Source organism: Xenopus tropicalis, chromosome 6 (assembly GCF_000004195.4).
Source record: "Xenopus tropicalis strain Nigerian chromosome 6, UCB_Xtro_10.0, whole genome shotgun sequence".
NCBI lineage: Eukaryota > Metazoa > Chordata > Amphibia > Anura > Pipidae > Xenopus > Xenopus tropicalis.
In genome coordinates, this window is record NC_030682.2 from 71,579,056 (window position 1) to 71,593,047 (window position 13,992).

The window sequence follows — 13,992 nt, forward strand, 5'->3', positions numbered from 1 at the left end:
TTTAAATAATGGCACCACATTAGCAATCCGCCAGTCTCTCGGCACCATGCCAAACCTCAACGAATCCTGAAAAATTATGTGAAGAGGCTTGGCAATCACAGCGCTCAGCTCATTTAATACCCTGGGATGAATCCCATCCGGTCCTGGACCTTTGTTTACCTTTACATGTTCAAGTCTCTTTTGAATTACCTCCTGAGTGACCCACGCGTCAGTAGCTAAATTACTAGCACTGGGTATATTAAAAGGGAAGCCTTCATTATCTGGCTCCTCAGATGTATAGACAGATGAAAAATAAGAGTTCAAAATTTCTGCTTTTTCCCCGTTCTCATCAACCAACGTACCCCCCCGTGATAATAAAGTTCCCACCCCTTCTTGCTTCATTTTTTTACTATTCACATAATTAAAAAATAATTTTGGATTCTTTTTACTCCCTGCTGCAATATCCCTTTCCATCTCTATTTTAGCTTGCTTGATAGCTTTTTTGCATGCTTTATTTGCTTCCTTGTACCTGATGAAAGTTTCCGCTGTCCCAGCTAACTTGAATGCTTTAAAAGCACGTTTTTTATTACCAACCTCAACCTTAACTCTTTTATTCAGCCATAAAGGTTTTGCTTTGCGATGCCTCTCCTTGCTTACAAGGGGAATATACTGTTGTGTATACTTGCAAAGCAATGTTTTAAAGATGTTCCATTTTCCTTCTGTGTCTAACCCCATGAAAAGCCTTTCCCAGTTGACACATTGCAGAGATGCCCTTAAGTTTAGTTACTCCCTTATAGCGCTGTCTCTGCAGCATTATCTCAAAGGAGACCATGTTGTGATCACTGTTCCCCAAATGCTCACCCACACAAAAGTTAGAGATAAGTTCAGTATTATTAGATATTACCAGGTCCAAAATAGAATCATTCCGAGTAGGTAGCTGCGTTTAATGAATATAAACACTGTAACAAGTGTTGTAAAACAGCAATCCGGAAGGCAAAGATAGAAAATGAGGAGCGCATCGCGGCTGAGGCCAAGACTAACCCCAAAAAGTTTTTTAAGTATATTAATAGTAAAAAGATGCAGGTTGAGGGTGTGGCCCCATTGAGTTATAGTAGCAATATGGTTACAGCAGATACAGAAAAGGCAGATGTGCTTAACCAGTTCTTTTCTTCTGTGTATACAGTAGAGGAGCCAGTGGGCCAAGTCCCACCCAATAGCTGCATTGTTGCCTCAGCTCCAACTGCACAGTGGTTGGCACAGGATATGGTGCTTAAAGGGTTACACACGATAAATGTAAACAAGGCACCTGGGCCAGATGGAATACACCCTCGGGTACTGAGAGAGCTAGGGGCAGAATTACAGTGGCCCTTGTTTCTGATATTCTCAGACTCTCTTTCATCAGGTATGGTACCTAGGGATTGGAAGAAGGCGAATGTCATTCCTATATTTAAAAAGGGAGTAAGATCTCAGCCTGGCAATTATAGGCCTGTAAGTTTGACATCCGTGGTGGGCAAGTTATTTGAAAGCTTGTTAAGGGATCACATACATAATTATGTAGTGGAGGATGCCATTATGAGCAGTAATCAGCATGGCTTTATGAAGGACAGGTCATGTCAGACCAATTTAATTGCTTTTTATGATGAGGTAAGTAAGAAGCTGGACAGTGGGGATGCAGTAGATATAATCTATTTGGATTTTGCCAAAGCATTTGATACCGTTCCCCACAAATGACTGCTTTCTAAACTAAGGTCTATTGGTCTTAGTGAAGTCGTTTGCACATGGATAGAAAACTGGCTACAGGATCGGGTACAGAGGGTGGTTGTTAATGGTACATTCTCTACTTGGAATAAGGTTCTCAGTGGGGTCCCTCAGGGTTCTGTATTGGGTCCACTTTTGTTTAATTTGTTCATAAATGACTTGGGGGAGGGTATTATGAGTAATGTATCAGTGTTTGCAGATGACACAAAACTCTGCAGACCAGTCAATTCTATCCAAGATGTGACATCCCTGCAGCAGGATCTTGACCAACTGGCAATCTGGGCAGCTAAGTGGCAGATGAGATTTAATGTGGATAAATGTAAGGTCATGCACCTGGGATGTAAAAATATGCTTGCCCCGTATGCCCTTAATGGGACTGCACTAGGCAAATCCATAATGGAGAAGGACCTTGGAGTCCTTGTAGATAATAAACTTGGCTGTAGCAAGCAATGCCAGGCAGCAGCTGCAAGGGCAAACAAGGTTTTGAGCTGTATTAAAAGGGGTATAGATTCACGGGAGGAGGGGGTTATTCTTCCCCTTTACAGAGCGCTGGTAAGTCCCCATCTAGAATATGCTGTTCAGTTTTGGTCTCCAGTGCTCAAACGGGACATTATTGAGTTAGAGAGGGTCCAGAGAAGGGCAACAAAGCTGGTAAAGGGTATGGAAAGTCTCAGTTATGAAGAAAGACTGGCCAAGTTGGGTCTGTTTACACTGGAGAAGAGGCGCTTAAGAGGCGACATGATAACTATGTATAAATATATAAGGGGATCATATAATAACCTTTCTAATGTTTTATTTACCAGTAGGTCCTTCCAACGGACACGAGGGCACCCACTCCGTTTAGAAGAAGGGAGGTTCCATTTAAATATTCGGAAAGGATTTTTTACTGTGAGAGCTGTGAAGTTGTGGAATTCCCTCCCCGAATCAGTTGTACTGGCTGATACATTATATAGCTTTAAGAAGGGGCTGGATGGATTCTTAGCAAGTGAGGGAATACAGGGTTATGGGAGATAGCTCTCAGTACAAGTGAGGGAATACAGGGGTATGGCGGATAGCTCTTAGTACAAGTTGATCCAGGGACTAGTCCGATTGCCATCTTGGAGTCAGGAAGGAATTTTTTCCCCTCTGCGGCAAATTAGAGAGGCTTCAGATGGGGTTTTTTGCCTTCCTCTGGATCAACTTGTAGTTAGGCAGGTTATATATAGGCATCATTGTTGAACGTGATGGACGTATGTCTTTTTTCAACCCAACTTACTATGTTACTATGTAAGTTCTTCAGGATAATGTTCAAGCATTAGTCACAAAGTTGAAGTTACGCAGCGGTTGGATATTCCAACAAGACAATGACCCTAAACACAGTTAGAAATCTACAAAGGCATTTATGCAGAGGGAGAAGTACAAAATTCTGGAATGGCCATCACAGTCCCCTGACTTGAATATCATCAAAAATCTATGGGATGATTTGAAGCAGGCTGTCTATGCTCGGCAGCCATCAAATTTAACAGAACTGGAGAGATTTTGTACGGATAATTGGTCAGAAATACCACCATCCAGAATCCAGACACTCATCAAAGGCTATAGGAGGCATCTAGAGGCTGTTACATTTGCAAAAGGAAGCTCAACTAAATATTGATGTAATATCTCTGTTTGGGTGCCCAAATTTATGCACCTGTCTAATTTTGTTATGATGCATACTGCATATTTTTTGTAAATCCAATAAACTTTGTCACTGCTAAAATACTACTGTTTTCATAAGGCATGCTATATATTAAAAGGAAGTTACTACATTGAAAGCTCAGCGAATGATAAACAAAACTCCAAATAATTAAGAGGGAAATGACTGTAGGGCTGCTAAAGAAATATTGTCACGAGAAAACATATTTTTATTAAATGCAGCAGTTAATAGAGCTTCTGCAGCAGAATCTTGCATTGAAATCCATTTTTCACAATTTAATTTTGGAATTTCGTATGGAATAAACTTCAATCACAAGCTGCTGCTGAGCAGGAAGTTGGAGTGATATCACCCCCCATCCCCACCCCAGCCAATAAGCAGAACAATGGGAAGGTAGCAGCTCCCAGTAGATATAACAGCACTCAACAGTAACAAATCCAAGTCCAGGTTGGGACTCCTCCACTTACAGTACAGGGGAGTAGGAGAAACAATAGGTTATCTTAAAGCTGTTATGTGTAGTGCTGGCTCCTTTTGAACATCAAGCACAATGCCTACACATCAATAATACAACTACAAAAATTGAATTATTTGCTATGTAAACAGTGTAATTTAGAAATAAAACATACATGGTAAAAAATCATGACAGAATCCCTTTAATGACAGCAGAGAAGGAAAACGGGTTTTTACAAGTATTAGTTCTAGCAAAAGATTCCTCAGGAGAGATATTGAGAACCGAGTATGCTGTTGCAGCCTGCAAGCCAGGCAACCATAAAGTCTTTTTTTGCCCTCTAACAAAATTAGCTGTCAGCAAAGTTAAAAAAAAAAATAAATAAATAAACAGCCATGCCCACCAGAGACTACCAAACTGTGCTAAACTAAAATAATCTATCCATGCTCTTCATTCACTCCCCGCCACGTGCACCGTCACTGCTCTTATACACGTATAGTCGTGACGCCATCGTCTCGCGAGATGAGACTTGTGACATCGGGATTAGCTGTCAGTAAGAAGCCAAGGAGCAAGGGATCTGGAAATTAATGGCGTTGCGGGACGGTTAAGCAGGAATCCGGGACTGCGGGTTTTGTTAAGAAAATCTGGACTGTCTGTCGAACAGAGGGGCTGTTGGGCGGTATGTTAGTGATTATCTATTGAATTGTTTATACCTACTAAATCCCCTCCCACCCGTCGTCTCGGGGCACTGCACTATACCACCCCCCACCCATTTTTTTTTCCTCTTTGTACTTGCTCGCAGTTTTTACATTCGATTCCACAGGTATTACCTGATGCTCTGAGAGGCAACTGGTCTGTATGTGCATGTAATTAATGCTGCATCAGTGTTTGCTTGGTGCTAACCAAGCAAACAGTAACACTCTAAAACAGTGATGTCCAACATAAAGACCTCAAGCTTTCGCTAAGTGTTGGGATTTACAGTGCAAGAACATTTGGATTGCTACAAGTTGAGGGTCCTGAATAAAAGATTAAAATTGGGTTGCCAAATATATACTTGTCATCTGGCTACTGGGTCATTTGGTAAATATGATACTTAATGTCAGTGTCAGAGGTAAGAAGGACAGTATTTGGTTTTCACAATCCTACTGCTGTATCATTATAGATTGTGGATTAATGCTTGGCTGTAGTTTTGCAAATACTTGGTTTTCCTGGTTGTGCCACACCAGTTTAGACTCAACAAGGTTCTGCCTTTGTCAAACGTGTTTAGGGTTTTGAGTTTTGTACATTTTCCCATATCTTGTACATCCCAAGGGAAATGTAAAATCGGGATTCTTCTGTATTTTGTTTCCCTCAGTTAATGCAGATAAGTAGAAATAACTCTTCTACTACTATCTAATAGTCTATCTAGTATGTTAAAGTACAACCTCCATTTTACCTTTTTTAGGGGAGCAGAAAATATTCTGGAAAATATAAAATCAGGGAAATGCAATATATATTGGGAGGACCATCAAAAAATTGTTAATGAGAAAAATTTGGGAAAACATAAAATCGGGGTATGTAAAAATGAGGTTTTACTGTGTGAATGTAAAGATACATCAATCTAAAAAGTTTTCTGTATTAAGTACAAGTGCCCTAACTTCGGTACTTTATCGCCCATGAATATATAATTTTAAAGGTATATACAATAAGATAAAACAAGTTTATGATAAATATTACTGATTTTTATCTTTATTCTAATTCCTTAATCAGGAACATTACAGTACAGAGCACTGACCACATATTAATTGGGTACCCATGTTGGGTAGGGTTTATTCTGGCTTAAAGGACATATAAAGTCTATTTTACTGGAGGGTGCCAAAATATTAGGCTGGTGCTTCTGTTAGGACAAAACTGCACCGGGCTGCATTTTACTTACCTTCCTACTGGCATCCCAGTTGTCTACTGCATGCGCAGTAGAGTAAACTCTAAGGATGATTTTTAATACATAATACAAACAGGGCCGGATTTCTGAATGGGGCACCCTGAGGCTGCCCCCCTCGTGCATGCATGCATGCCATTTAACTCATACGGTAATAGATGAGAAACCTCGCACTATAGTTTTCAGGGTGCACAATGTGTAATTTATATGTACAGTAGTCATTTGGAAGATACACTATGGGGCACATTTACTAATCCACGAACGTCCGAAAAGCGTCCGAATGCGTTTTTTTCTTAATGATCGTTATTTTGTGACTTTTCTGCGAATTGTCGCGAATTTTTCGAGCGCTCAATACGAAAAAGTCGCGACAATTCGCGAAAGTCGTAATCGCTATGCAAAAGTCGCGACAATTCATGAAAGTCATAATGGCTATGAAAAAGTTGCGACAATTTGCGCAAGTCGTAACGGCTACGAAATGTTGCGACGGTGATGAAAAAATCGCAAAAAATACGAAAAAGTCGCAAAATGTTAGTTTCCAATCCGATTTTTTCCCATTAGGGATTCGGATTCGTGGATTAGTAAATCAGCCCCATAGGGTTTACAATGTGTAATTTATATGTACAATAGTGATTTGGAAGATACACTACAATTGCGGGGCTCTTGGTGGTATAAGTGCCTTCCTAAGATGACCCTGCAATAAGAGTGGGCACTTGTTTGACATAAAACCCCAACCTAGGCTGTCATCAGTTAAAGCAATAGAAGGTGTTTTGATCTGCCTGTGCATTTATAACTGAACCCTAGGAAAACGAATATATCTCATTGTTGTGGAAAGGAGTAATAATTCCGATGTATATATCCTATTGTTGTGGAAGGGACCAATAGCTCTGTATAATACATGCACAAATATGATATAAGATATGCACAAATAAAATATACTGAGTACATACGGCTATTTTTGTGATTTTATTATTATTTATTATTATTAACATTTATTTATAAAGCGCCAACATATTCTGCAGCGCTGTACAATAAGTGGGTTTCATACATTGGACATACAGAGTAACATATAAAGCAATCAATAACCGATGCAAGAGGTGAAGAGGTGTTGTGAGAGGTGTGGCACAGGGTATTGCTAAACTAGATTAGGGTAAGCTTCTCTAAATAAATGTGTTTTTAGAGATCTCCTTGAAGGCAGAGAGATTGGGTGAAAGTCTGATTGTTTGTGGGAGCGAATTCCAGAGAAGGGGGGCAGCCCTTGCAAAGTCTTGAATGCGAGCGTGTGAGGAGGGAATGAGGAGCGTAACAAGCGGGTTGGATGGTACCTAGAGAATGAGTTCAGAGATGTAGGGTGGGGCAGAGTTATGAACTGCTTTAAATGTGAGAGTCATTAGTTTGAATTTTATCCTGGATGGTAGGGGAAGCCAGTGCAGGGACTGGCAGAGTGGCACGGCAGGAGGAGGAGCGGTTGGAGAGGTGTATGAGCCTGGCAGCAGTATTCATTATGGACTGGAGTGGGGACAGTCTTTGGAGGGGAAGGCCAATTAATAGGGAGTTACAGTAGTCCAGGCGAGATATTATAAGAGAGTGAATAAGAATTTTGGCAGCATCTTGGGTGATAAATGATCGTATTTTGGAGATATTTCTTAGGTAAAAGTGACATGATTTGATAAGTGATTGGATATGAGGAGTGAAGGACAGGGCAGAATCAAGGATAACCCCAAGGCACCGGGCCTGGGAAGATGGGGTGATGGTAGAATTGTTAACCGTTATAGATACCTCGGGAACAATGTGGGCGTTGGATGGGGGAAAGAGAACCAGTTCAGTCTTAGAGAGGTTTAGTTTAAGGTAACGTTGGGACATCCAAGTGGAGATAGCGGACAGGCAGGAAGAGACGCGAGTTAGAAGCTCTGGGTTGAGATCAGGAGAGGAAAGATAGATCTGAGTATTGTCAGCATAGAGGTAGTACTGAAAGCCGAAAGAATTGATTGAATAGTAAGGGGCCCAGGACAGAGCCTTGAGGAACCCCAACAGAAAGAGGCAGGGGAGAAGATGATTCCCCATTGTAAGAGATATTGAAGGATCGATCTGAGAGATAAGATGAAAAACAGGATAAGGCAGTGTCATGAAGGCCAAGAGAGCGGAGAGTCTGGAGAAGAGGGTGATCCACAGTGTCAAAAGTAGCAGAGAGATCGAGAAGTATTAGTAGGGAGTAGTGTTTTTTTGGCTTTAGCCGAAAGGAGGTCATTTGTTAGTCGGGTTAGAGCAGTTTCGGTGGAGTGTTGTTGTCTAAAACCAGATTGTAGGGGATCCAGGAGGTTATTGTCAGAGAGGAATAGCGTCAGTCGGTTGTAAACTAGGCGCTCAAGCAGTTTGGAGATGAATGGGAGCAGAGAGATAGGTCGGAGGTTAGTAGGATTGGAGGGATCAAGGGAGGGTTTTTTCAGAATAGGGGTAACAAGTGCATGTTTCAGTTGGGAGGGAAAGATTCCAATAGAGACGATACATTGAATAGATGAGTTAAGGCTTTGATAAGACAGGGGTTGGCATTATGTAGAAGTTTGGTAGGAATGGGATCAAGTGGGCAGGTAGTAAGGTGAGAGGATGACAACAGATTTGAGACTTCCTCTTCAGTCACTGGGGAGAAGGAGCCAAGAAGAGACTGGGTGACGTGTAGGGAGGGAGGTGAATGGTTATTGGGATTAAGCTGTGCATTGTCACTTCGGATGGTGTCAATTTTATTTTTAAAGTGCTCTGCAATAGCTTGAGCAGTGACTGAAGCACACGGAGGGGGTGGAGGAGGAGACAGCAGAGAGTTAAAGGTAGAGAAGGGTTGTGCAGGTTTTTTAGAGAGGGAGTTAATAAGTGCAGTGAAGTAGGTTTGTTTAGCTTGGCGGAGGGTGGTATTATAAGAGAGCAGAGCAGATTTGTAGCTGCAGAAATCTGACTCTGACCTTGATTTGCGCCAGTGGCGCTCAAGTGTACGTGACTGTTTTTGGAGGGATTTGGTGTGAGCAGTGTGCCAGGGTTGGAGCGGTTTGGGCTTCATGCGTTTTGTCTTGGCAGGAGCAAGCTCATTAAGGGCAGTGGCGAGTGTGCTGTAGTAGACAGAGGTAGCCTGATTAGGACAAGAGACAGAATGTTAGAATGAAGAGATTCAAAGGAAGAAGAGAGGTGTGATGTGTTTAGGGATTGCAGGTCTCGGTATGTGTATGTTTGGGGGACAGCAGAGGGTGTAGATGGAGTTAGCGAGAGTTGAAATGTGAGCAGATTGTGATCAGAGAGGGGGAAAGGGGAGTTAGTGAAGTTAGAGGTAGAACAAAATTTTGTAAATATAAGGGAGTTTCCATTAGAGAGAGAGGGGAAGTCAGAGCACAGAGATAACCCAAAGGAGGATGTTAGTGAAAGAAGTTTAGAGGCAGCAGGGGCATTCGGATTGTTAACAGGTATGTTAAAGTCACCTAGTACAATGGATGGGGAGTCAGAGGAAAGGAAGTAAGGAAGCCAGGCAGAAAAGTTGTCAAAGAATTGTGAGGTCGGTCCAGGAGGTCGGTATATGACCGCAATGCGAAGCGAAGCAGGGAAGAAGAGCCTAATAGAGTGAACCACAAATGAGGAAAATGAAAGAGAAGGAGGACGTGGAAGGACTTTAAATGAATAGCGGGGGGAGAGAAGGAGTCCTACCCCACCCCCCTGCCCTGTTTCCAGGTCTGGGAGTGTGAGTAAGGTGTAGCCCCCCAAAGGACAGAGCAGCAGGTGAGGCAGTGTCAGTAGGGTAAAGCCAGGTCTCAGTTATTGCAAATAAGTTAAGCGATTTAGCGATGAAAAGGTCATGGATGGAGGTGAGTTTGTTGCAGACGGAGCGGGAATTCCAGAGGGCACAGGAAATTTGAATAGAGGCTTTGGGTATAGGGGTAAGGCTTTGGTGAACGTGTCCCTAACAGAACAGGGATGGGGTAAGGACCAGGGTTTGGGGAAATGTCACCAGCAGCAAGTAATAGGAAGGAGAGGAATGCAAGGTGAGAGGGGGATTTGTATGTTTTTGTTTTATGCGAGGAGAAAGAGTTAACTGGGGTTATGGAGCAGAGCAATTTCAAGACTTCATGTGCTGAGAGGGAAGGAGAGGAGCGTAGAGAGGCAGTGATTGTTATACCTTTCTGATTGGATGGAGGATGTGGCTGGAGATGTTTTAAGAAACATGAAAGTGCAAAGAGGAGAGGAAAGCAGGATAAAACATTTTGGGGTAGGAAATAACAAACTACCAGGAACAAGCAAAGTTGTTGTCTTGCGATTCCACGTTGTTCAGCGTTAATTGGAGATAGTTCGGAGCCTTGTCAATGCCTTGTCCAACTGCCTTGTTTAACTGCCATTTTCCTTCTTCCTAGCACTTGTGAAATGTTGGCACTTGTTTAACTGCCATTTTCCTTCTTCCTAGCACTTGTGAAATATTGGCACTTGTTTAACTGCCATTTTCCTTCTTCCTAGCACTTGTGAAATGTTGGCACTTAGGAAATGGTAGCACCAGTGCCTGCCCCTGACACTAGTGCCATCCCCATGGCTGCATCTGAATTTATATGCAGTTGATTGGGGAAAGCCAGAACCTGATTGACTAATTAATCAATCAGGGATCAAAGTAAATAGGCTGTGTGGGGAGGGGGAGACTTTTACAAGCACCAGAACCAAACCTTTATACTTACCACAAAGGCTAGTCTCCATTGAATTCAAAAAATTCTAAATCCAACAGAAAATACTTACCAATACTCACCAACCCTGATTACTATTTTCATCAGGTGTATGCAATTTAGCTTATATGCCCGAGAGATAGATATTGGTTTCATCTATAGGGTTGAATAGCCAATTATAATTGGAGCTTGCATAATTCTTACTCAATCCCGTTCTAGCACTATGAAGTGAATTCAATAATGTAAGAAGAACAGTGAAATAAAAGTCCAACACACAGAACAACAGAAGGATTCTATTTGAAACAATTTCAATGTAGATAAGAATGATACATCTCTCTGGAAGAGTTACATTGTATTTGGACTTTCTGGAAACACTGTCGGCAATTAAGTAGACAGCTGAAGACCAAACCAAAATATTGTTTGCAACTTATAAGACAAGTATAACGTCCCTTAAGGTATCAAGGCTTGTACATATTTTAACTTTCCTTCTTTTCCTTTGCTTTAATTTTAACTCTATTTGATTTTAACATTAATAATTAATAAAGTTATATATTTTAATCTGCAGACAGGTTTGTCTATCTTCCAAATCACTATTTAACTCATACGGAGCAGTGAGGAGAGGACATTTCTGCGGGTCTTCTCCCCATTGCTCCGTATGCAGGCAAAATATTATGGTGTGGCTTGGCAGCATTCCGCCCTAAATTTCTGCCGCCCTAGGCCCGTGCCTTTGTGGCCTTGCCACAAATCCAGGCCTGTGTTCAAAGCATAAATATATAAAGTAGGCCACAGCACCCCTGAGACCATGGTTTGGTTGTAAAAAATCAGTCAACAAAGACAACAATACTGTGGTTTACGCAGTGCTAAAATGTTGTTATTAAATTATGTAATCCTCAGGAAAATTATTAGAAGCATCTGCTCAGCACTTGTGCAGATACTTTACGAAATGTGGGATATATAATGGGGTAAATAATATAATGGTAGCTTTGTGGTGATTTTTAGAAATTTCATAAAAAACGTTATGTGTAGAATAGCTTTGTAGTGTGTTAGTTTGCAGTAGAAAGATGTATTTACCGGGGGGCGGAGTAAGCCTAGAGTATGGACGCATAAAACTTGAGCTTCGTAAGATACAGAGCCAATATGCTACAACCAGCAAGGATATTACTGCCAAATTAAAAGTTCAGCGCAACGACAAGATCCCTAACATTATGGGACCCAAAAACCAAGCTAAAAATTCAACTGCCCCAGTGACAGCATACTTTACTCCGCACACAAGCACTGAGCAACTGGAAACCGGCAACAGACAGACACATGATGCAGAAAGCAGAACCTCAACAGAGGAACTAAAGTCAGTGTAATAGATATAAAGCAAACGCTACAAGCGGATATAAAACAAATGTCCACAGACATCTGCAATGAGTTACAGGAGCTGGGAGAACACATAGCCAAGATGGAAGAGTTTGTGGAGACCCATAATGAGCTGGCAGACAACCAGGCAAAGATGAAAATGGAACACCTAGCAAATAAAGTGGTGGACCTGAAATACAGGTCATGCTGAAACAACCTAAAAATATGGGGGATACCAGAGTCAGTGCAAACACAGGATCTGGAGGAGTACTTCACAGAACTGCTTAAGGTAATTATGCCTAATACACTGCACATTGAACTAACTATAGTTAGGATCCACAGAGTTTCAAAACCGAGAAATGCACCTTACTTGGGCCCCAGAGATGTGGTCATGAAGCATTTTTTTTTTCATATCAAGGAAAACTTGTAAAGGCTGCCGCCACCACAAAGATTGCTGGCCTACAAAATATGCATACTCCAAATATACACCGATTTATCGCAAGTTATGCTGGCTAAAAGAAGAACATATATGGGGTCACCAAAATACTATGCGCTAACAACATTCAGTAGCACTGGGGGTTCATTATTGCCCAACAGGGCGCACAGATTTCTTTTATTTCACCAGAAGTTAAGAAAGCCCTGCTGCACTGGAACCTCCCACAAACCTCCAACTCTCCACCACATTCTCCCTCGAGAAAATCACCTAAAAAAATGATCAAAGAATGGCATACAGCATAGTACAATGTAATCTCTAAATCAACAATTTAGCTACCAGGGAGAAGATTAAACATCCCTCACAGATCTCCCACTTTACCGACGAGGCTCATCCTTAAGGGCTCTGGCACACGAGGAGATTTGTCGCCGGCGATTTTAAAAAGAGCAATTTGGCGACAAGACGCCAATGCTAAACCAATGGAAATCGCCAGCGTCAAAACATACGAGGCTACTTCAAGTCGCCTGCTGTTTCAAATCGCACACAGACCATTTTCTGAGCGACTTGAGTAAACATGAGGGGGGGTTAACTGTTGAGTGTACCATGGGTAGCAGATCGCCTGGAGCTCAACTCGCATGAAATCTCTTTGTGTGTATAGTCGTGGCGACTTGTCGCCAAAGCGCCAGGGGGAAAAAAACGCAGGCGACAAATCTCCTTGTGTGCCAGAGCCCTTATGGAGCACCTACCCTCTATGCTTTTCTTACTCAAATCAGTCTACACCCTCAGAAAAGAAACTTAGCCCTTAATGAAGCTTACAAAGCAAAAGCTGACATACCCTTTTACCAACCGCCTGAATCTGAGGTGTGAACAATGCAGGGCGCCAGTTAATCTCAATAGAACAATGCAGGGGGCCAGTTAATCTCAATCTCTGCGTGTGGCTCCCCACCTCTCTGGCTTCTTTGATGGCTTATCTTTGTATACGATTTAGAACAGTGGTCCCCAACCTTTTTTGCACCACGGACCAGTTTCAAGCAAGGCAATTTTTCCAAGGACCGGGGTTGTGGTTGGGGGGTTATTACATATATAATGTAAATGTAATTATTATTGCACTTTATTTTATTATATTATAAAATATAATACAGCTCATCATAATGCAAACTCAGTGGGGGACCTGAGCTTGTTTCCCTGCAACTAGATGCGCCCAGCACCCTTGCTTTTCTTACTCCCACCGAAGGGTTGACATCCTCTGATGCTTAGTATGGAACTTGTTGCAATCAGTAGAAAGCTTCCAGGGCTTCACATTGCTGTTGTCATGGCTGTGTAACACATTGGAGAATTGAAATATCAGGTATTTAGGACCAGAGGTGGCCCAGTTCAGCACAGCCCACGGCCCGGCACTGGTCCCCGGCCCGGTGGTTGGGGACCCCTGATTTAGAACACAAAGATAAGCCACCCTAGACATTACATGGATTGCAGAATTGACATTATTTTAGCAGATCCCCAAATTACATCACAAGCAACAAGAGCACGGATAGGTATACAATCCTGGTCTGATCATGCCGCACTTGGCATGGATATAGGTAAATGTAGATTACAAATCAAATATACTGCAGCAAAAAATCAGAGGTGGAACTTTAACTATTAACAACATCTCATAAAAGAACATGAAAAAACCATACAAACTCATAAAACAGAACTACAACAATTACTCCTGGCCAAAACAGAGTACAGAAATATGTATTTACCCATTTTTGTTTCAGT

General features: G+C 41.9%; 1 protein-coding gene across 3 annotated transcripts in view; it reads left to right on the forward strand.

Annotated features, from left to right (window-relative positions):
* The first annotated feature begins 4,368 nt into the window (after positions 1–4,368).
* msantd3 (Myb/SANT DNA binding domain containing 3) overlaps positions 4,369–13,992 on the forward strand; it is a 91,082-nt gene continuing 81,458 nt past the window's right edge. The window contains exon 1 of one of the 3 annotated variants that reach the window (XM_018094659.2): positions 4,369–4,536. The gene's annotated coding sequence lies outside the window, so the exon portion shown is untranslated. 3 annotated transcript variants of the gene reach the window in all.